The sequence below is a fragment of the Quercus robur genome, chromosome 1 (genome assembly GCF_932294415.1).
Source record: "Quercus robur chromosome 1, dhQueRobu3.1, whole genome shotgun sequence".
Classification (NCBI taxonomy): domain Eukaryota; kingdom Viridiplantae; phylum Streptophyta; class Magnoliopsida; order Fagales; family Fagaceae; genus Quercus; species Quercus robur.
In genome coordinates, this window is record NC_065534.1 from 6,155,035 (window position 1) to 6,181,165 (window position 26,131).

The 26,131-nt window shown below is 33.8% G+C and overlaps 1 pseudogene; it reads left to right on the forward strand.

The window, feature by feature from the left end:
- The first annotated feature begins 2,098 nt into the window (after nt 1–2,098).
- Nucleotides 2,099–4,500, forward strand: LOC126689957 (G-type lectin S-receptor-like serine/threonine-protein kinase LECRK3; annotated as a pseudogene).
- The last annotated feature ends 21,631 nt before the right edge of the window (nt 4,501–26,131 follow it).

Consider the following 26,131-nt stretch of genomic DNA (forward strand, 5'->3'; position numbering starts at 1 on the left):
AATCCACTCAAAAATTGTGTGTGTGTGTGTGAGAGAGAGAGAGAGAGAGAGAGAGAGAGAGAGAGAGAGAGAGAACCTTTTTTTTGTAAGGGAAAACTATGCATGGAATGAATGAGATAGTGACAAATTTATAGTAAGAGAGTGTGAATAAGAAGAGACAAAAATAGATGAAGATGAAGAATGATATTAATGTAGAGAGTAGTGGGGAGATGAGAAGGTGGGAGAATGAGGGAAGGAGAAAGGTTAGAGAAGTAGTGGGGAGATGAAAAGGTAAGGGAGGGAGAAAGGTTGGAGAAGTGTAAATATGAAATAAAAAAAAATTATAAATAATTATAAGAAAAAGAAAAAAAAAAGAAAAAAAAAAGATGATGATGTGGACATTGACGTGGCTCAACGTGAGCGTAGCAGTATTAAATGTTACGCTTCAGCTTTTAGTAATATATTGATGTATGTATGTATCTGATAGTTCCTTCATTTTTTTTTTTTTTTTTTTTTTTTTTTTTTAGGGCAATTGCCTAGGGATCGAACTGGCATTATTAGGATGACCTGACTCTCAAAAGACTAGTTATAGTCTTATATATTGTAGGTTTTGCAATGCATTCAACACGACCGAATTCTAACAACTAAATAAGGTTGATTAAAACTTTTGCCAAAACAAAAAACGAAAATCGTATAAATTGATGAGAGGATTGAAAATATAATTGAAGTAACAAGTGGAACTCAAAAAGTTAGCTCAATTGACTCTACAATCTATAAAACTGATAAAAAATGTGACATAAAGCAAAATAATTTGACATAAAGCTATTTTTTTACCGTAACTTATGCCCGTTAACACTACCCAAAGAAATCACAATTCCATCTATTAACACAAGGTTCTATTTAGCAAAGTGATAGGACCATTCTATACGCTACATAATAATGTATACTTGTTTTTTTTTTGGCTGAGACATGATAATGTATACTTGACACCATTAATAATCTGCTCCAATAATGCTTCCTCTAAAACAAAGTCTTCCCATTGAATAGCCGACCTCTTTGACTGCTTCCTTATTAAATTTAAAAACAGTTCAAACAAATATTTTTACTAATAAATGTCACATTGGAGGCATGGATTAATTCCTTGTACTTTTTATTAAATTTAAAAACAGTTCAAACAAATATTTTTACTAATAAATGTCACATTGGAGACATGGATTAATTCCTTGTACTTTTTATAAGGCTAAATTGTAAACTATAACCTTAAAGTTAGGGAGTATTTGGATTTTACATCTTAAAATTTCAAAATTTAGATTTTACCCCACTGAAGTTTTGAGATATTTAGATTTTAATTTTATAACCTAATGTCTCAAAATTTGGATTTTATCTCCTAAAGTTTGGGATATTTGGATTTTATTCCCTAAAGTTTGGGAGTATTTGGATTTTATATCTTGAAATTTTAGAATTTGGGATGTAAAAGCCAAACACTAGTATAAGGAGTAAAATCCAAATTCTAAAACTCCATGGTGTAAAATCCAAACATCCCAAAATTTTAGGAATGTAGTTTGCAATTTAGCCTTTTTATAATCATCTTTTTGTCTCACATGTATAGGAAAAATAATGGCTTGTCCTTTGAAGGATTGTTATGTATTCCGTTTCGTTCCAGTTGGAAAATCTCCACATGTAAATTGGAACGATAATCCCCTATTCCACCTTGGATGAAATTTCAGCCCATTTCGAGCGTTTCGATTAATACCAGCTGAAATTATAGATATGGCCGGAATGCAGAAGTGAAAAAAAATATGATTACATCTCAGTTTGGAAATTTTAATTTATTTACAAAAAAATCATAAGTGGACCGTAGTGAAGTCAATATGAGAGAATGGGTCATATTCAAAATCGTGGAAATTTGTAAGAGAGGGCAAAGAAAACATAACAAAGCACTCAAGTAGATTTGTCATTATACAAGCTTATCATTTATGCTACAAAGTGTTCCAGTTCCACTGCCCAATACTTATAACATTATGTTCCCAATGCAAATCTTCCTCTACCAGTAGATTTGTCATAAATACAGTTTATCGTTTATACTACTACAGTGTATCAATTATAAACACCTAATACTATGGCTTTACAACTATCATATCTTCTCTCCTTGTTGCTTCTTGTTCTGTTGCTGCCATATTCCTCCACTGCTCAAACTTCCAGCAACCAATCTCTAGGCTCATTCCTTACTGCACAAGAAAAAGGCTCTTACTGGGCATCGCCTTTTGGTGACTTTGCTTTTGGTTTCCAACAAATTGGAAATGGAGGCTATCTACTAGCCATATGGTTCAACAAAATACCTGAAAAAACCATTGTCTGGTCAGCCAATGGAGATAATCTAGTGCCAACAAGATCCAAAGTTGAACTTACCGAAGTTGGCCAATTGGTACTCAGTGACCCAAAAGGCACAGACATATGGAAATCTGAGTTGGGCGATTTAGGAGTTGTCTATGCAGCCATGCATGACACTGGAAACTTTGTGCTGGCAAGCCAGGATGGTGGCTATTTGTGGCAGAGTTTTGATCATCCGACAGACACAATATTACCTACACAAACAATGAGTCTGGGAAGCAAGCTTGTAGCTCATTACTCAGAAAGGAATAACTATAATGGAAGGCTCCAGTTTGCACTACAAACGAATGGAAATCTTGTGCTTCAAAGTTTAGCATACCCTATAGATCGGTCTAACATTGCTTATTGGTTAAGTGGAACTATTGGCAGTGGCTTTCAGGTGGTCTTCAATGAGTCTGGCTCTATATACCTCACAACTAGAAACCGAAGCATACTTACTGTGATATCATCTAATCCTAGTTCTACACAGGACTTCTATCAAAGAGCAATCATGGAATATGATGGAGTTTTTACACAATATGTCTACCCAAAAAATAGCACTAATAGTTCAAATGCTGGGAGGTGGCCTATGGCCTGGTCCTCATTGGTCTATATACCTCCTAATATATGCTATCTTCTGGAAGACATAGGCAGTGGCGCATGTGGTTTCAACAGCTATAGCTTCCTAGAAGATGATCGAAAACCAAATTGCAGATACCCACCTGGATACACCTTCATTAATCCAGATGATATTACGGAAGGTTGCAAACAGAACTTTCTTCCACAAAGTTGTTATGAAGCATCTCCAGAAACAGATCTTTTTGATTTTGTTAGTATGCAAAATACAAAAATTCCAGATCCGATTATGCAAAATACGGAGGAGGCAGCATAACCGAAAATTGGCGTAGAAAAGCTTGCTTGGTTGACTGTTCTGTGCAGTGGCCATTTTTGGCGATGGGCAGTGCTTCAAAAAGAAAATTCCTCTCTCAAATGGGAGACTAGACCCCACCAACGCTGTGAACAAAGTTCTAATCAAAATAAGCAAAGATAATTCTACTTTAAGCCTTCAGGTGCAGATTTGTTGAAGAAAAATCATTCAACTGTAATACTTATTATGTCGTTGCTCCTTAGCAGCTCGATGTTTCTATACTTACTCCTCCTGTTGGCTGCCTTTTTGCCTGTTTTGATTTCAAATGTTGGAAAACAAAGGCCCCCAAAACATACCCTTTCATGCCAGGCATGAATTTACGAAGTTATGAGGAACTAACAAAAGCCACAAATGGGTTCAGGGAAGAGCTAGGGAGGGGTGCCTTTGCAAAAGTTTATAAAGGGGTTCTAGAATATGAGGACAGAAAACTAGTTGCGGTTAAAAGGATGAATGATTTCGTGAAAGACTGCGATATGGAGTTCAAAGCTGAAGTGAGTGCTATTGGCAGTACAAACCACAGAAATTTGGTCCAACTGCTAGGATACTGCAATGAGGGGCAGCACCGGCTTCTTGTTTATGATTTCATGAGTAATGGTTATTTAGCAAGCTTTCTATTTGGGGGTTCACAGCCATATTGGTACCAAAGAATTCAAATTGCATTAGAAATTGCAAGAGGGCTCTTTTACTTGCATGAAGAATGCAGCACCCAAATCATACAATGTGATATCAAGCCGCAGAACATCCTACTGGATGATTCTTTTACAACTAGAATTTCTGACTTTGGATTAGCTAAGGTTTTGAAAATAGACCAGACTTGCACTACTACTGGAATCAGGGGAACTAAAGGGTATGTTGCTCCTGAATGGTTCAGAAACATGCTTGTTACAATCAAGGTGGATGTTTACAGCTTTGGCATTTTGTTGCTAGAGCTCATTTGCTGCAGGAAGAGTTTTGAAGCAGAGGCAAAGGATGCGGATCAGATGATACTAGCTGACTGGGCATATGATTGCTATAAAGACAAGAAACTGGATCTGTTAGTGGAGAATGATGAGGAGGCAACCGATGACATGAAGAGAGTAGAGAAATATGTGATGATTGCAATATGGTGCATTCAGGAGGATCCATCACTAAGGCCAACAATGAAGAAAGTGGTACAAATGATGGAAGGATCTGTTGAGGTCTCAGTTCCTCCAGGTCCATCCTCATTTATTAGTTCAATGTAAATCCTCTTATGTAATTACCTTTCTAGTTGCTTAAGTCTTTATGCATGTTTAATTGTCAATACTCAATACTATCATCTTGGCAAGTCAAGTAATATCCAGGAATGGTATACTCATAAATGTATGATGATTATCTGTGTCCCAGTAGTCTCAATAAAATGACAAACTATTCTTTGTCAAGTTATTCTTTATATAAAATTTGTATCAAACAAAAAAAAGAGGGGGTCGCAGGAAAAAGTTTTTGTTTAGTACTGCAAAAATAAAAATCCTTTTCTGTTGAGTATTGAACCACAATAAAACTAATACAAAACTCAACAGTCAATGCCATCATTCATAAGGATTGAAAAACTGAGTAGCATTCTATAGGTGGAATTTTGACTCACCTGCAGAATCCCTCTACTAATTTTAGGAAACTCCAATTGACAAGGTCAGGACAATGACTAGTGTCTACTAGACTCTAGAACTAATTGGAGCCACTGTGTTTGACATATTTTTCTGTGCAGGTTATTTTCAGGCAGGCCTTCTTAGATGAAATATGGCTAGACTTCACAAGATCAAAACTACTGTCCTACACCTTTGTAAAATTGCCTTTTGACGAAATGGCATACAAAGATGATCTGGGCATTTAGGACTATTCTGCAGTGCCATGTAAGGATTCGTGGATGGGATATAGAAGGATTAAAGGTATAAAAATTGAAAAGATCAATAAAGAAAAAAAATGGTGGGGTGAAAACTGGATAGGAATCACAATCATACAGCCTTTGTTCCTAGTCATCCTTTATATTAGTAAAACGATATTTTGTTTTGTTTTATAATATGAAGAGTAGTACTTGCTGTGCTAGCGTCTTTGCTTCTCTCTTGTGGAAAAAAAAGGGTGCAACACCAAGATATAGTGCAATCTGTAAGAGACTACGCCTTATAATATGGAGATCACTAGTTTGAATCTTCCCCTCGCTTTCTCTTCAGGCTTAACTCATTGACTCCAAAAGTGAGCTTTTTTACGCATGTGTATTAGTAGAGGCTATCAACTGACGTTTTTTTTTTCTTTTTCTTTCTTTCTTTCTTTCTTTGAGGGACATTTTTTCTTATATTCTACAAATAGTGTTCCAAAATGAAATTAGAACATTATTGCGAAGGGAAAGTGCAGATTTGAACCATAAATGGGACTAAAATTTTTATGCAGCTGCATTAATAAATACTGAATTGACAAGAGATTACATGTGAACATACTCCTACATTGAAACAAACAAACTAGTATCTTAAACAGTACAACCAAGTATGCTTCAAGTATTAGACTAAAATAGTACAACCAAACATGGTTCAAGTACTAGCAAGGAACATGCATCGATGGATACCTATAGGTAATTGATTATACTAAAGTAGTTGGAAATGGACATGGAGGCACTAAAACTTCAGTGGCACCGCCCAACATTTGCAGAACATTCTTCATGGAAGGTCTTAGCAATGGATCCTCCTTCCTTGATTTAGTATCTGACTCTGCAATATGGTGTCAGTCGGAAAGAGTAAAAACTTTCCCATAAGTTGACATAATCTTGTCTTGCAAGCACAAAGTTCCCAGTGTTGAGCATGGATGCATAGTTAACTCCACTATCAGCAACATCAGCAGCCCAAACCTGCTGAATGTTTGTGTCATAGAGAACTAGCTGGCCACCTATTGTAAGCTCAACTTTGGATCATCTTTGGACTAGACTATTTCCATTGGCTGACCAAATTATGGTTTTTCTGGGATTTTTTAAAGCCATATAGCAAGTAAGAAGCCTATTGCACCAATTGGTCGGAATCCAAAAGCAAAGTCACCGAATGGGAAACCCCAAGAAGAGTTATCATCAAGAGCAGTGAGGTAAGATCCCAAGCTTATGTTTGCATTAGTTTTAGCCAAAGTGGAAGCGAAGAGTTTTCAGAAGCGAAGATACTAAAAATCTTATTTGGAATGAGCTAATATATTAGTGAATAATCACATGAGATCTTTAGTTTTTATTTTTTTATTTTTTATTTTATTTTTAATTGATGCTACCAGTCCCATTTAGTAAGGCACCATATCAGACTAGGTTAGACTCCACAAATGACACTCTTTTTATGGTCATGATACACACAATTACTAATTTTTCAAACATAAAGTCACAGGTATACCAAGTAGCACTGGAATGCACTGCAACTTGATATAATATTTTGTTCTTGGTCTAGGGTCACCATTTTCTCACTAAACCTGAATTCTCCAAAGAAATAGATAAAGAATGATGCATATTGAATTTTTCAGACACTTCTACTCATATCTCCCTAACCCCTTCAAGACCTTCACCAGTTGTAACAATTATTTCATCTGCATTGCAAGGGAAAATTTCATTTGAATTGCATGACCTGATCAAATTTCTAAGGTAATCATTTTAAATAGCATCGAACGAATATCTAAATTACAGCAGCACTCTTCCTCTTAATAATCTTGAAAGAAACATAATAATTTATTTTGAACCAAAAAAAAAAAAAAAGCAAAGTCAATCTAGATAACTTACTTTGGAATTGTATTGCATATGTTGAATTATATGTTCTTTACGCTCTTAATACATATGTCAAATTTTGTGACAATTGGATATTATTTATTATATGATTTATAAGATTATATTTTATGCATAATTTTGAACTATAAAAACTTGCAATTTAAACAATTTATTGATGATATAGTTGTTGGTCTTTAATTTTCTACAAATTTTGAAAGGATGAAAGATATAAGAAGATACAATTCAATGGTGGATTTGTCAAAATTCACCACCAATAAAAAGATATTGGGTAAGGTTGTAACCTTAGGTTGAAACTAATTTTGTAACTAAACTTTGTCATTTTAAAAAAATAAAAAACATTTAAAAATTTATATACCTACCGTTCGGTATGGTCTGGTTTATTGTTGGGACTTGGACTGAAATCCAAATTTTTCATACCCATAAGAACTGGCTTGGATCCAATGTTCACGTCTCAACATTAGACGCAACTCTTACCCTTGAGTTAGACTTTGAATACCTTCTATATTTTTCCAGCCTTTTCTTCTTGAAGCACACTAGTTGTAATGATGAGTCGCTTTGAAGGAATAGTATTTTTAAGCTTTTTATACAATTTAATTTTTTTTAAATAAAATAAACTTGTGTCTATTAAAGTAAAAGAGCAATGTAGAATACCAAAAAAAAAAAAAAAAATGACAACATTTTTTACACTAGTTAAATTTAAAAGCTTGTAGGTTCTTATTTGAGCTCATTATTGACATCATTTTTTTTTGGGCGTAAATCCACTTTTAGTTCCTATATTTTGACTTTTTTCCATTTTGGTCCCTACATTTTAATTTTACTACTTTTAGTTCCTAAACCAATTAACGCGTGTTACTTTCGTCCTTTTCGTCAGTCAAGCAATGGAAATAGCTGAGGTGACTGCCAAAGGAATTAAAATATTATAAACAATGCCACATCAGCATCTAATTTTTTTTAAAAATAATTTGTCAATTTTAACTAAATAAAAAAAGAAAAAGAAAAATAGAATTAAAAACAATAAAATATATCAATTTAGATCTAATTCATTTTGAACAAGAACACACAAGAACATGATCACAAATTTAAACATCAACACAAAAACATAAAAGCACAAACCCAGAAGCAAACACAAACTCAAATTTAAAAACACAAAGAACACAAGAACACAAACCCAGAAAATCAAACCCAAGAACACAAATTCAAATTTAAACCCATTGAATCAACTTCCTTTTCCACTTAAAATCAAATCAATAATGCAATAAAATTTGAGAAGAGAACAAAGACCAAATCAAAATTCATTCAAACTAAATTCAAACCTATTACCAATAAAAGAAAAAAAAAATCCAAACACAAAAAATTCACAATCCAAAAGGCAAAAAATCAACATATACCCATTGAATCAACTAAAGGACTTGAAACTTTAGATTTACACTCAAATCAACTTCCTTCAAACCCATTGAAATTGAAACCAGCTGAGAGTTAAAAAAAAAACCTATTGAAACTCAAACCAACTTCAGAAGCTTTGAGAGATTACCCATTGAAATTTGAAGAAAATTAGAGAGAATCATAGTGGAAATGATTGGATGGAATGATCAAACGGTGATCAGATGAATGTTGGAACAAAGACCCATGGCCAAAAATCCTTCTTCCCCAAAGACCCATGCTGAAAACCCATTAGTTTTTCTCGTTCTTCCCTAAAGATTCATAGCCAAAATCATAAAATCAAAGACGAGGAGGTTGAAGACAACAACGAAGAAGAAGACAAACAGCAAGCCCTCGTAATCATTGTCATCGACGACGACGATGAAGCCCTCTGCTGCTGCTATTGAGGGGTTCTCCTTGCCTTTCTTTCCTGTACTATTTCAAGAAAAGTTTAGTGTTTCTTGGATTTGATTTTTGTTTTTTTGTTTTTCTGGTTTCATTTTTTGGGTTTGGGTATTTGATTTTCTAGGTTTGGGTATTTGTTCTAGGTTTGACTTTTTCAGTAATTGATTTTCTAGGTTGTGGGCTGATGATGGATGTAGAGATCTGTGTGTGTATCAATATTTATCTATGTGTGTTTATATTGAGTTGGTCTCCATATTGAAGCTTTTCTCCATCTTTTTAGATCTGAGATTTCATTTTCAAGTTCTAATTTCTTTGTATAGATCACTACTGAGGTAGGGCTTTACTGATTTGTTGCTGAAATTCTTTAATGGAAAATTTTTGATTTCCTTTATGTTTGTTATTGTGTTCTTTGTGTTTTTAAATTTTAGTTTGTGTTTGGTTCTGGGTTTGTGCTCTTATGTTCTTGTGTTGATGTTTAAATCTATGATCATGTTCTTGTTCAAAATGAATTAGATCTAAATTTACGTATTTTATTGTTTTTAATTCTGTTTTTCTTTTTTATTTAGTTAAAATTGACAAATTATTAAAAAAAAAAAAGTAGATGCTGATGTGGCATTTTTTATAATATTTTAATTCCTCCGATAGCCACCTCAGCTATTTTCGTTGGTTGACTAACGGAAAGGACGAAAATAACACGCGTTAATTGGTTTAGGGACTAAAAGTGGTAAAATTAAAATGTAAGGACCAAAATGGAAAAAAGTCAAAATATAGGGATTAAAAGTGCATTTATGCCTTTAAAAAATAACCAAAATACCGCTAAAACCTTAAAATTACCAAAATACTCCCGAAACTAAAAAAAAAAAAAAAAAGAAGAACAAAATACACCTAAAACCTAAAAATTACCATAATACCCCCTAAACCTAAAAGATGACCGAAATACCCAAAACCTATAAAATGACCAAAACACCCCCCGAAACCTAAAATTGACCAAAATACCCCCTAAATCTAAAAGATTATTGAAATACCTCCGAAACCTATAAAATGAACAAAATGCCCCTGAAATCTAAAAATTACCAAAATACCTCCTAAACGCGTAGGTATATTTAGGGGGCGGCTCCAGGATTTTTGTCCAAGGAGGTCAATAATAAACATAAATTATATAAAATCTTAGACAAAAGGGACTTTGTCTAGGGGGTTCAATAAGAAACATAAATTATATAAAATCTAAAACAAAAGGGACTTGAATATATCAATCTCATAAAAAAAAAACAAAAAAAAAAAACATGAAATTCTACAATTGTTTTCTACGAGATTTCATATTTTGAAACCGTTGCATGATAGATTCATTATCAATTGAATATGGGCACTATTAACACCTCCAACATGTAAGTGTTGATTTTGCTTCGTTAGATTTTTACCATTCTTAAGAGCTTGGCTATATGCACTATTAACACCTCCAACATGTAGGTCTAGCTTTTCTTTCTTATTCCAACTATTGAATCCCTTTGTCACAAAATTGTCGCCTCCAGATTGCATACCAACATCTTGTCTAAATAGGTAACAATATGCAACATCCTTTTCAATACTATATTCCGACCAACTTCCATACTCCTTAAACCATTTAGGATTAAATTGATGCATTAGTCCACCAATTTTTTTTTTGAGGAAAATCATGTTCATAAGGTTGACATGGTTTTTTTTGTAAATAATATCTTCTTATTTCATCTCGATCATTAGGATGATAAGATGAAATCTTTTTTTGTTGCCTAGGGTTTGAAGGAAGATTGCTCACATCAACACAACCATGCTTAGAAGATGAATCTTGAGTAAGAGATGAATCTTGGATAGGAGATAAATCTTACAGCCTATAGGGTTCCCTTATTACAAATTTGTCCATAGTACTAGCGAATGAATAAAAAATAAACTATAAGTTCTTTGACATATATTTTTAAATACAATAAACATATTAATTATTGTTGTTAAGTGATTTTTTTGCAATTTTGTAATTAATAAGTTTACAATTCTTTAAATGTTTTATATTTTTATTGCCCTTTAGTGTTAATGTATTCACCCACTTACATAGCCAACAACCACTCACAAGTCACATTAGCAAAATAAAAAAACCATTCACAAGTGACAAATTTAGTCAAATAGTCAAAGTGCAAAAGACAAGCTCATAAGAGCATCTACAGCCGGTTTTGCTATCTCATCTTATTTTACGATCCCAAAAATCTACTTTATCAATTATACCATATTATTTTACAATACATCCAACATCCCAAAACTCTATTTTTTTTCCCATTTTATTTAAATATTCTTTTTTATTCCTTTTTTTACTATTTTTTTTTCTCTTCCTTTTCTTCTCTTTCTCCTTCAACCTCTAGTACCAGCCACCACTACCCTCGGCCCAACAAAATCCCACCGGAACCAAAAACCCTAAAAAAAAAAAAAAAAAAAAAAACAAAAACAAAATAAAACCCACCAAGTACCCACTACAAACCCATAGCAACCCAACCAACCAAACGCTGGCCACCAAACCCAGAAACCGGCCACCATGTTAACACCACCAAACGTTGACGCTGACATTGACGTTAACGACAACGAAGAAGACCCACCTCCCAAAAAGCAAAAGCCCCTTTCTTCTCTCACCACCACGCCCCAACAGTAACAACAACAACCCTCTCAAAACGACAATCCCACCATGCCACCACTACCCTCAGCCCAACAAAATCCCACCAGAACCAAAAACCCAAAAAAAAAATAATAATAATAAACAAAATAAAACCCACCAAGTACCCACTACAAATTGAGCAAACCTATAACAACCCAACCAGCCAAATGTCGGCCACTAAACCTAGAAACCAGCCACCATGTCAACACCACCAAATGCCGATCTCTATGCCGATCTCCACGTTGATCTCCACCACGCTGACCTCCAGCCACCAGCCTCGCCACCATGCCGATCTAGAAATCCGATCCGGCGTGAGCTCCGATCTGGCTTGGTGATTCGGCGTGAGCTTTGAGAAAGAAGCTTGGCAATGGCAAGAGAGAGAGAGAGGGGATGAGAAACAAAGAAGGAAGAGAGAGAAAAGAAAGAAAAAAAATGAGAGAGGAGAGAGAAATTACCGGGTAAAACATGGAGAGAACATTAAATTTTTTTTTTTAAACCATTCAACTACAGTACCATCTTACATTTGAGATGGTACTGTAGCAAAATCTAAAAAAAAAATTTGGCTTTTCCCATATGGCCTTCCAGTTGCTGAGCATTTGTTGGGCTTGTATGCCAAATGTATCTTACATTTGGCATATGGCAAGCCCACTGCTGATGCTTTAACTCAACTTTATATCAAATCAATACAAACACTTAAAGTAATAGTAAAGAAACTGAAAACACTATGGCTTCAAAAAAAAAAAAAAAAAAAAAAAAATCAAAACACTATAACCCATTAACCCCCCACAGGCCCCCCCACACATGGTCAAACTCAGAGACTCAAACCTCAACAAAAAAATTAGAATAGTATAACCCTACAGACCCTACACACACGGTCAAAGATTCAAAACTCAACAAAAAAGTCAAAAGACTATAATAGTATAACTCCATGCACATGGTAATTCACTCACACAGATATAGTGAAAGAGTATATCAAAACACTATAAACACACTCTTATAGTGAAAGAAAGAGAGAGTTGAAAAACCAGATCAAGCGATGGCGGCGGTAAATTAGGGACAATCCAGGCAGTGATAGATCGTGGAGGCTATGCAGTGACATATTTTGTGTGTGTGAAGCAGAGACAGCCTTTTTCCTTTGGGTTTGGAGAGTGAAGAAGGATAGTGAGAGATTTTGGAGGCTAGGTAGCTGCAAATTCTTAGGTTTTACTTGGCCCTTTTTATTTATTTATGGTTTTTCAAATTTTGATTTATGGGCTTTTTATTTCTAAGATTAAAGACCAAAATTTTCTGTTGGACTTTTTTTTTTTTTTTTTTTTTTTTTTGGAGTTTAAGCTGTGCTTTAAAAAAAGAGGGGGGGGGGGTCAAGTACATGGTGAGAGAGTGCAAATTTGTATTACAGGGGATTTAAAACAATTTTTTTTAAAAAAATATTATATTATATATATATATATATATTTATATATAAAATTTCGGGTCAGCCGGTCAGGGGGTTCATTTGAATCCCTTGACTGTAACGTACCGCCGCCCTTGGGTTTATTTATAAATTAATACTAACCTCATTAGATCATCTACATTGATGGTGCAAAAATTGCTAAAAAGCTATTTTAGCATCTCAAATGTCAAAAAACCTCCTACGTTGTAAATCGTTGCTAGGTTTTGTGGTGGGTTTTGGGTGTTGCTAGTGTACATTTTTAGACCCCTTAAAACACAACCAGATTAACCTAGTTAATTAGCCAAGTGATTACTTAGTCAAATTACTCAGATCTAGGTTAACACAAATATATCATATCATGTAAAGCAACAGAAAATAAATAACACAAAGATATGATGACCCAGGAAAACCAAACCGGTAAAAAACCTTGGGAGGATTTAACCTAACTATCCTCAAGGTAAAATAGATCCACTATGAAAGAATTGAAGTTTACACAATAGCCACTTTGAACACTAACATCCTATTGCTACCTTGAGTAGGAAACTTACTACCACGACCACGTGACAGCTCTGAGTCCACAGACTACTTCTTTCTTGGATTCACAGCAAGTACAAGTACTCCCACTTATGTATCTTTAAGCTCTTTATGCAGCAACCGAACCGATCATCAAGTTCTTGACATAATCTTGATTCTTGATAACCCTAAGTATATGTGAAGGCAAACACTTCTAGATCTCACAAGAGATTCACATACATAGCATAAACAACAACCATAAAGCGCAGCTAGGGTTTTTCCTTTTATACTTAAGGCAAAACATAAAACCCTACATGTCAAATAAGCTTGGGCTGAGTTGGAAAATTTTGCAGAAAAACAATCTGCACAAGCTTCGATTGATCGAGTCTAATTCTCAATCGATCGAGCCAGACAAATTTACACAGTAAATCCTGCAGTACACTCGATTCTAACTGTACACATAAACATACTTTGAGCAAGTCTAAAACAAGACTTAAACGTTTTGATCATGGTTTGCTAATATTACAAAATGAAGTTCTAATACATTTAAACCTAAAGTCTTAGAACCCAACAAACTCCCTCTTTGGCAATCCGTGACAAAACACAAACTAGACAAAGTGCTCAATGTTACAAAAACAGCCCATTACAAAAACATTGCCCAACAAAAACAAATTCAATCTAACTACTATCTATCAGTTGCAAGTGTAGACAGCAGCACGATTGAATCAACTTGTATATTCCTGTAACACTTAACCAAACATATAAACGCATGTGTGAAAAATACAAGTAAAACAAAATAAATTCTTGAATTCACATAATCATAAACTACAAGACATATATCATGAATAACCTCATAAATATAAATCAATAATCAAAGTAGCACAATGTGAAACAAGAAACAGAAAGAAACACGTCATAGTATCTCCCCCTATCATAGACAACTCAAATAAAACAAAATACATCATGAGCCAAAAAATATAAATAAAAGATGAAGCACCTAGATACAATCTAAAGCTCTACAGCTCCAAAACAACAAAAACTCCCCCTATCAACAAAATCTCCTATCCATATGTACTCCCTCTTTTTGTGATGAATTGCCAAAGGGAAATCACTCATCATCAAAAGGAGGTGGTGGAGGTGATCATCTAATGCTTGCCAAATCAGCTCATAAGGCCTGAAGCTCGGAAAGCATGTCCACCAAAAGCTGACCATGAGCCGCTTGAACGGTCATGATAATGTCTAACATATGACGAATGTTAGCAACATTCGAAGTAGAAGGTGGAGAATTAGTAGTAGCAGTCAGATCAATGATCGCATTAGCAATTGGATCACCTGAAGAAGAAGGAGGAGGAGGAGGTGCACCAGAGGAAGAATAAACTCTAGGACTTTTAGAGCTAGCTCACATTTGAGCAACCCTCTGCCTAAGGAAAGTGGCACCAATAGGAGATATAATATGAACAAGCTCAGATGCCGGAAACTCCTCTAAACCTAAATGTAACAAAATCCGATGAATAAAAAGGGGAAAAACAAACCATGAGCAGTAGAACTACTCCTATGAATCTCAATCAAAAAACGAATGAAAAGATGAGGAAAACTCATAAAAGCGTTTGTGACAAGAGCATACAAAAATAGAATGGCAAGAAATCCAGAAAAAGAGATAATGAATCTCAGTCAACTCGTGAGAGGTGATTCGAGGATCAAAACTCCACTGGATAGAAGTCCCAGTAAGATATCACATGATGTCATCAAGAAGAGGAGACTCATCGTAAGGATAGACAGGATGCTGGACCATAGGCACCTCAAGAGTAGAGGCCACTATCGAAGGAGTAATGGTGTACTCTTCACCACATATCCAACTTCTCACCAAAGTGTTGGAATCATAGGAGTGGACAGAGAGGTTTGAGTAGAACTCTCTAATCAAGGTAGCTGGAGGAGGATGATCAACCTCCAACAAAGGCAACCAACCCCTACGCTAAAAGTTTCTCCTAATTTATGAGTCAAGCTATCTAAAACTACTTTCCTTTCAGCCCATACATTCCTACGAATGTTTAGCTTCTCATAAGTTTCCTAGTTTTTCTCACTAAGGAACCTCTCACTATCAAAAGATGGAGCAGAAGAAGAAGAGGATGTCCTATGGGCTCTAGTCTTCCTAACCATGATGCTAAAGAGTAGAAAGGACAAACAGAAAAGAGACAAAAGACAAAAACAAAAGAAAAACCCAAGGACAGACTGCATTAGACACAGTTAGAGAAAAAAAAAAAAAAAAAAGGAACAAAACGATCTATATGATGCATGAACAATATCAACACATGATGTATGCTCTAATGCAGTGAGAAAAGTTCAATTATACTTTAAAAATCACAAAATTAGCTTAAGCATAGAGTTTATATATATATATATATATATTTATAAATTAAAAAAAAAAACCCAAATTTTGAAAACCCACTTTCAAAGATCCCAACAAATTGAACAATTGATCATTACACAAGATAGATAAAAGAATATAATGACCAATTTAATCAACCAAACGAGCCAATTTCATAAAATAATGCTTAATTGAACAAAATCCCCAATTCGGGTAGTTTCAAGTCGTAGAAAAATCAATTTTTCCCAATTCAACTAATTGATCAAATTAAATTACAAAGATCAGTTTTATATCATCTCTCAACAAAAACCCATTGATCAATTTTGAAAGAAAAGATTGAAAACACCAAAACCCCCAAATTTTCATAGGTTTGAATTTCTCCCTAAAATGCAAGAAACATGAAAATAAATGAAAAAGGAGGGGTAAAAGGGTCGTACCAGCCTTAAAAGACAAAAACCTTTGAAAAAGTTTGAGAGAAAATGAAAAAAGTTGGCTTGACTTGGATTAGTCGAAGAGAGAGAGCGAAAAAGTTTTTGAAAAAATTTGAATGGTGAAGAACACGTGAAGAAAACTTGTTTTTAAAAAACTCTATGAACGATTTTCAATTGATCAAAAAACAGATTTGATCGATCGAAAATTATATTTGATTGATCCAATAGCGATCGAGCATTGATAGAACAAGGCAGATTCAAACCAAAATTTTAATTGCAATTTCAGTTGGTCAAGAAACAGGTTCGATCGATCGAAAATAAAAAAAAATAAAAAAAAAATAAAAGAAAAACAAAGCAATTTTATGTAGAAACTCCTCAAAGCATGGTATTTTATGAATAGTATGCATGAGTACGATATGAAATGTTTTTCAAAAACACTTATATTGAACCCAGATCTCCCAAAAATATGATTTTCAATAAATATTTCCTTAAATTCTCAAACTTCAAACACATTTTGCATTAAAATCAAGGAATTTTCAATCTTGGATGGCCAAAACAAAATCACACACAATAACATGTACAGAGTTTAGCAAAGAGTAACTTATGTAGTGTGTGTAACTAGCAAAAACTTGAGATGCATGTGAAGTGATATGTGAATAGTAAGCCATCACAATTTCTACAAAATTCATCACATAAATTTGAAAGAGACTATCACCTAAAGTGTTGCATCATATAACTCCCACATCTCCTAGAAAACAAGCTTGCAATTATGTAAGTTTCTTGATTTGCCTCATATTGTACACACCAATTTTATTTGATCAAAAACTTATTAAAATAGCCAAGATAATGTACACATCAATTTTATTTGATTGAATTAATTAAAGTACATTAATGTACACACCAATTTTAGCATTTAAACTGAGGCTACATCTTATATTCTTTTTGTGCATGTGCTACACTTTCTCGAACACAAAATCTTATGATATGTACTAAGGTGTTCATGATTAGCTAGTAAATAGTGGTGAGATTGTTATTTATGCCTTTTTCAATAAGTTCAAGTTTAACAATCAAAGACAGGTGACTTCAAGATCAAGAAAAAAATGATCAAAAAACTATAAATATCTTCCCACACAACATGCACTACAAAGCTCAAAGTAGTAAAGTGCAATAAATAAGCTCATCCAAGCTAAATAAGGTACATAAACATGTTATGTAAAGATAAAATGGCCAACCTTGATTTTAAAATCAAGAAAAATAATGTAAAACACATTTTGCTTTCCTTTTTCCTTTTTTTTTTTGTTTATTTTATTTTATTTTAAAAAGATATAACAAAAACAACCTAGAATGAAATGCATGAATATTATATAATGCAAATCCTAGAAAAACAAAGAAAAAATAATAGACAACAAAGAAGAATGGTCATAAAGAGAAGAGAAATGAAGCACAAGGATCATGTTAGTGAGACTCAATTAGATTGAGCCTTTTGCATCTAAAACTTTTTAGATGCAACTCTAACATTGGAGTTATTATTCACATTAGAATGCTGAGCAACTCCAGGATTGGAATAAAGGTTTAAAGCCTTTAACAATTCACCAATAAGTACCATAGGATCTTGTACTTGAGGCATAGGTACTTTTGGTTTATTTGCTCGCTTAACAACTTGTAACTTGAAACAATTTGGACGAATGTGCCCAGACTTTCCACAAAAATGACAAACCCATGCAGGTCTATCATGCAACTTGTCCTTAGAAAGAGTAGAATTCTTAGGCTTAGATTCTTTAAGATCAACCCTAATCTTCCTAAGAGGTGTAACTTCTATAGGTTTGACAACCTCACTCATAGGGGGCTCAGAAGAAAAAACAAAGTTTGTGGAATGAGTTTCAAGCACAAAGATGCTTTCTACAAAACCTAAACTAGTTTTGTCTGAGGGGGACTTTTGAGCACTCAGCATGTGTTCAAGTTTGAAACTAGCAGACCTATCTGTTTGTTCTCTAGTAACAGATAATTCAAGTTCCAAATTCTTAATTTTAGCAAGGAAAAGCATGTTCTCAGTCTTCACATTATTTAACAATTAATTAGTATCAAACAGTTTCAAAAACAAAATTTTCTTGTCAAGTTCAAGAGATGCAATTTTCTTTAAGCCTAAATCAACACTCATAGCATCTTTTGCAGCAACTTTACAAAGTTTATTGTAGACTTCTTGCAAATCTGCATCCTCAGAGAGTTTCCCATTAGAAGGGTTCTCTTCAACAGCGACACTTTCATCAACTATAGCAGTAGTTGTGAAAGTAATAAAGTTTCCATCCTCATCACTACAAGACTCATTGTCAGAAACTTCATCATTACTAAGGGTTACAGCTATAGTCTTACTCTTAGACCTCAAGAATGTAGGACATTTTGATTTCATATGATCATACTCTTGACATCCAAAACATTGTTGACCCATAGAATTATTAGAGGTTTGACCTACTTTCTCTCTGGGTTTTTCAATATTATTCACCTTAGTGGGATCATTTCTCCTAAAATTTCTAGGTTCAGCATTGTTTTTACCTCTTGTCCTTCTATTATTGTTCCTAAGAAAATTTCTAAAGTTCTTGGCAAAGTAAGCAATCTCTATAGTAGAGAGCTCATCATCAAATCTATTTACATCAACATCATCAACAGACTTAAGAGCCATTGATTTGGATTTTCTTGTCTTAGGTAGGTCCAACTTATAGGACTGAAGAGATCCTATAAGTTCATCAACAGAGATGAAGTCCACATCCTTGCTTTCAGTGATGGTAGTCACTTTGGGTCTAAAGCCCTCAATCAAGGATCTAAGAATCTTCCTAACAATTTTAGGTTGATCATATATTTCACCAAGATTACAAGCAGAATTAACAATATCATTAAGCTTAGCATAGAATTTATCAAAACTTTCATCATCAGACATCCTAATGCTTTCAAATCTAGTTGTTAATTGCTGCAACTTATTGATCTTGACTGCCTTCATGCACAGTTTGGAGAATATTCCATGTAGTGTAAGCAACCTCAACATTTGAGATTCTCTTGAATTCCTCCATAGAAACAACATTAAAAATAACATTCATAACTTTGCTATTAAAGTGGCTGCTTCTTTATGAGGAGTTTGCCACTCACTAATTGGAGTAATGGGCATCTTCCATTCGTATTCAACTCCAGTGGGCTTCTCCCATCCATATTCAACGGAGTTCCAAACTCTCTCATCAATAGATTTCAAGAATGCTGTCATCCTTACTTTCCAATAAGTATAGTTGTTCCCATCAAAGTGAGGTGGGATCACAAGAAAGTGAACGTGTTCCATGACAACAGGGGTCAATGATCAACTCTTAGATCAAAGGATCTAAAAAAAAAAAATAGAGCGAACTTGCTCTGATACCACTTGTACGTTTTTAGACCTCTTAAAACACAACCAGATTAACCTAGTCAATTAGCCAAGTGATTACTTAGTCAAATTATTCAGATCTAGGTTAAAACAAATATATCATATCATGTAAAGCAGCGGAAAATAAATAACACAAAGATATGATGACCCAGGAAAACCAAACCGGTAAAAAATCTAGGGAGGATTTAACCTAACTATTCTCAAGGTAAAACAGATCCACTCTGAAAGAATTGAAGTTTACACAATAGCCACTTAGACCACTAATATCCTATTACTACCTCGAAGAGGAAACTTACTACCACGACCATGTGACAGCTCTGAGTCCACGGACTACTTCTTTCTTAGATTCACAATAAACACAAGTACTCCCACTTGTGTAGCTTTAAGTTCTTTATGCAACAACCGAACCGATCATTAAGTTCTTAACATAATCTTGATTCTTGATAACCCTAAGTATATGTGAAGGCAAACATCTTTAGATCTCATAAGAGATTCACATACACAGCATAAACAACAACCATAAAACGTGGCTAGGGTTTTTCTTTTTATACTTAAGACAAAACATAAAACCCTACAAGTCAAACGGGCTTGAGCTGAGTTGGAAAATTCTGCAAAAAAAATAATTTGCGTGAGCTTCGATCGATCAAGTCTAAGGGTCCATTTGGATAGAGGAGTGGAAAATTGGGAGGATGGAAAATTAGTAAGAGGATGGAAAAGTGGGAGGATATAAAATATTTAGTTTTCCCTCATATGTGTTTGGTTGGAGGGATGGAAAAGTGAGAGGGTGGAAAAATCTTTTGTTTGGTTGAAAAGAAAAGTGAAATGATAGAAAATGTAGTTTATATAAATGACTATTATACCCTTGTTACATAATAGGTAAGAAATAAATTTATTTGTACTCATTAAATAATATAAAATTTATCAACAATTATATTTTTCAATGAGAAGTGTTACGTCCACAACATTTTTTGCAATACTTTCACAACAAAATTTATGTGGAAAGTTGTTACTAGTTCTAATTTGAACCCACTACTGAAATTATTTTTTTACTCACTAATATTAACTAATAACAATTTGTTACTTAAAATTTATTGTGAAAATATTGTAAAAATATTATGGTAATATTTCTCAAGATTTTTTATTCTTTATATTATTTCTCCTTTCACAGCCTTCATTTCATCCATACTTTTTTTTTCCCACACGTTGTCCTAATCTCTAGCCCCCTTCTTTTATTTGCTTTGTCTCCCTCATTCAAGAACATTCCAGGCTTCCAGCACTAGCAAGCGTAGCTCTCATTCTCCAGCGCTCTCTCTCAATTTCTTTTTTTAACTTGATTCTAGAGGGCATTTGTGTAAAAATGCCATAAGTCCACTTTTCTCCCACAATTTTCCTCCTAATTTGGGAGGATGAGATTTGTGGGCCCGAGAGAGAAAATTTTCTCCCTGGTTTTCCATCCTCAGTATTTTCCTTCTTTTGCCAAACAGTGGAAAACATTGTTTTCCACCCACTTTTCCTCCGTATATTTTCCATCCTCCCTAAAATCACCCCAACCAAACACAGTGTAATTTTCGATTAATCGAGTCAGGTAGATTTACACAATAAATCCTACATTACACTTGATTTCAACTTTACACATAAACATACTTTGAGCAAGTCTAAAACAAGACTTAAACGTTTTGATTATGGTTTGCCAACATTACAAAATAAAGTTCTAATACATTTAAACCTAAAGTCTTAGAACCCAACAACTAGGTTTGTGACTTTGTGTTGTGGTTTTTTATGTGGATGGGTTTTGATGGAGTTGAGGTTGGGCTACTTTGGTTTTGGATGGTTTGGATCGATGGTTAGTGGTACTTACGACTACAAATATATGGCTAACTTCATTGGCGAAAGGAAAATGACCTACTCAAATCCTCAACTACTTGAGAGCCTATGGTATTTACCACTACAAAGAACTGAAGAAGCTATTTTAACCATGAACAAAAGGATTTTGCATTGTCAATGGTGATCTCGAAATCATCTAAACCCTTTGTCTATGTGCTTCGCATTGGGAGCTCCTAGCATACATGGTGTAAACCAGCCCTTGCTCTAGGGTTTTGGTATTTGGAGAGAGACAAAGAGTGAGAGATATTTTATATATAGACTAGTTTGAACAACCTCCTTTGTCATGTCTTTTAGAACTGGACCAAGCCCAGGCCCACAATTAGTTTTTATTATAGCCACTCCTTACTGCCCAAATGATAAAACCCAGCCGAAGGTGGTTTACACAGCCACTCTAGAGAAAGAGCATCAACTCTAAAGGAATTCTTAGATTCCAAAATGTTAATTTACTAATCCTATCTATCCAAGTAATTCAAACTGTGAGACACTTTATATCACAAACAACATATTCACAAACTAAGTCATTTGCTAAAAATCTAATCTTTTTTTTTTTTTTTTTTTTTTTTTTTTTTTTATATAAATTTTTTGGCCGAATAAATATACAAAAACACAACTGCAATCATATTAGGTATGACACAATTGCTAAGAAACCCAAAAATTGCACCAAACTAACCCTTTTTTATGCAAAATAGAAATATAAACTACATGGCTTGTCCAAAAAAAAAAAAAAAAAAAAAAAACCTATCACCAAATTAGAATTAAACATAATAATGGGTATGAGTTATACTAATTCTATGCTTAAAATATACGTAAACACAACTTGCTCAGAAACCCAAAATCACACCAACAAGAAGTTAAAATTTGGTTGTATTTACAAGTTGATTTTGTTTGGTTGTTAACTAGATATTGAATTACTCAGAAAGATCGTATGTAGTTACATTATTGCGTTATGATTAAGGTCATTCTCTAGTTTTAAATTACAAAAAAAAAAAAAAAAAAGCAGTCAAAGACGTCGACTATTCAATGGGAAGATTTTTTTTTTTTTTAGAGGAAGCATTATTGGTCCCATCAGGCTATCACTTTGCTAATTAGAACCTTGGGTTAGTAGATGGGATTTTGATTTCTTTGTTGGGTAGTGTTGACTAACCCTAAGTTGCTGGTTAAGAAATAGCTTTATGTCATTTTGTTTTATGTTAGATTTTTAACCAACTTTCTCGGGCGTAGAGCTAATACAGCTAACTTTTTGAGTTCCACTTATCACTTTAGCAATATTTTCAGTTCAATCATCAATTCATACCAATTTTTTTATTAGATGGACTCTAAAATAAATCACTCTTAACGAGAACCTTACGGTGTCCGTTAACTTTTCCCCTTTATGTTTTGGTAAAAGTTTGAATCAACCTTATTTAGTTGTCAAAATTTGGTTGTGTTGAGTGAATTGTTGTGTTGAATGAATTGCAAAACCTACAATCTGTACCTAGTCTATTAAGAGTTGGTCAACCTAATAATGCCGGCTTAATCCCTAGGCAATTGCACTAAAAATAGGAAGAAAAAAAAAAGACACTATGATATACACACACATACATATAAGAAAAATAATAAATTCAATAGTTGGAGTGGGGGATTTAAACTATGAACATTTTCCTTGAAAACATTAAGAGGAGTTAGTTGAATTACAAGGCCCCATGATCTATAATACATTAATAATTTAATACTATACTTTTATAACATCAGAAAATAAAATATATTTAATTTCTATAATATAACATGTACTTTCATCTAAAAAAAATCTATTTACTTGGTTTTTCAATCCATATGAATGATGGCAATGGCATTAAGCCATTAACTACTGGGTTTTGTAATATGTTAGATGTGGTCAAATGCTTAATAGAAAAAAAAAAAAAAAACAAAAATTGAAATACTAACGGAAATTTTTTATCTAGGAACCCATTTACTGTGTGATAAAAATTTTATATAAACAATTACCTGACAATTGACATAGAATAGTAGTCATATTAATAGATAGTAGGGATATACAGACATTTATCATACATTCATTCATCAGAACACCAAATATGTAGCAAAGCTAGTGACTTAAACATCGAACCTTGTGAATCTTCTCTTCAAAGTCAATACAGAGATTCAGAGTTAGTCTAAGCGGGCAATGAACATGAACTTACAATCACCCATATAAGTAATTTTCAACTTAGGACACATTCCTTCAACTTCAAACTTGAAAGGTTCTGCATGTGTCCAAGATTTCATATAATCTTTTATATGCTCATCATTTATGCAGAATAATATCTGATGGTGTTGCTTTGATGCTCAACACTTCTCTAGTCAGGACAGTTCTGCAAGGAAGGTATTTTTGTAACACCCCATAATTTTGATACCAATTAAATTATTATATGTAAATTTTAATGGAGGCCTATAATTAAAATGGATTAAATTAATTTGGGCCTAAAGTATTAAAAAGGAGATAAATACTATGGAATATGAAGCCCAAGTGAGGTGACATAGTACATATATGGGCCTTGAAAACCCTAACCTTTCCTCTTAGGTCACACGTGTTTTGCTGATGGGATTCCTTTTTGCTTCAGCCGACTATTGAATTCTGCCTTTCTTCACTGTGGCGTTGGTGGGAGTCTTCAGGTATGATTTTTCTCATGCTCAAGAGTTAAAAAGTTTGTATGGTCAATAGCTTGCAATTGATTGGAACCTAGACTATCATTATACTAATAGAAAAGGGTTTCCTATAATTGTATTATATTAGATAAAGATTTGGTCAAAATGTCAGGAAGGAACACAGACGTGAGATTGAGCCAAATAGAGTAATATGTTTGGACTTGGTCACCATGTTAAAGTGAAAAGAATGCTTATGATATTGAATTCACACTAAGCCACCATTGTTGACCGGTTGTTATTGCATTCACACTAAGCCATTGACCGGTTATTATGCATTCACATTAAGCCACAATTGTTGACTAGTTATTTTGCATTCACACTAGTTCAACGTGTAATAGATTTTGGGTCTTTGGAGTGATGAATACAATATTAAAATAGGAACTTTTTATTTATATAGCCGTATGGTCCTCCATAGGCTTTGAAATGGATTTGACATAACTTTAATATATGGCTTCTACCTTTGATTTATAGCTTTATATACTAGGTTGATCAGATAGGTTTATATATATATATATATATATTCCGTGGCTTCAAGGGGAAAAAAATGTAAGCATTCGGATTGATAAATTAAGAATACTATCTCATGGCTACCCATGTTAGATTGAATATATATATATATATATATATATAATGGTTAGAGTCAATGGACATACAGTGGCATCAAGAGGGAATCCTAAGCAACGAATTTAGACAATATGTGGCTTCCAATAGTAAATTTGATAGTTAAGTGAATAAATGGAGGATTTTAGATATATTAATATTGTTTAGGATAAAACCGTTTAAGTGTGAAAATAAATTTTGAAGTGGGAAATTGCGTATTGATGAACCTATTTTTGGTATTGCTAGGTTCTAATTCTACTGAATTGTTGTGATTCAAGGGAGGTTGATTTCCTTTATTTTTGCAGCTAAGAGGTAAGTGGTGTTTACTAATTTTGGGGGTTTTCCCAAAACGGTGTTAATTATGAAACTATTTTATATGAAAGAATATGTTGATATTCTATATATAAATGAATATTTTACAAATGTTTGATGTACACATTGGCTATTCGTTTTATGAAAAACTTGTGGGACAACCTAATTTTATTTAAACTTGTATTTGTGAATATGTCTTTATATTTTGAGAAGTATGAATGGATTATTTTGTGAGCATATTGAATATGTTTGAAAACCTATGGCAAGTCGTGATTAAAAGCTCAGTATGATATTTAGTCCTTAGCAAGGGACAATCATGCTGCAGCTAGTCCTTAGCAAGGGACGGTCCCAAAAGGGGACAGTGCACATTTGATAGCTCCTTAGCAAGGGAGCATACTATTGAGGATCCAAAAGGAAGCTCCTTAGCAAGGGAGTGTACCTTTAGGTTCCAAAGGAGCCATCCTTGAGAAATGGGATGAAAGGAGGTTCCAGTCCCAAAAAGGGGACAGCACAACCCTGTCAACGGGCGTAAACGTTGACCACGAGAAAAGCCTAGGGAATTGTTTATGTGATGGTATCAATATATATATTATGATGGCTCACAATATAAAGATATTATTTTCTTTTACATGAAATAGTTGATGACAAAATATTGGTGAATTAAGTTGTGAATCAGTTGAAAGAATTATTTATTTGAAAGGTTTGTTCCCACACCCCAATGTTAGTGAATTCCACTTATTGAGTTATCTCAGCCCCCTTTATTTCCCATTACAGATACATTAGGTGGATTACTGGAGTAGAGATTCTTGGGAGACAGATGTTACAAACTACTTTTGTGGAATTGAGGATTTTAGTATTATTTTTATGGCATTAAACTTTGTATTGGAGAATTATTTTGAGGATGTTTTGTATTTGGTGAATTAGAGCTCTGACTTTTATAATCAGTTTCAAGGTTGCTAGTTTCTTTTATTTAATATTTT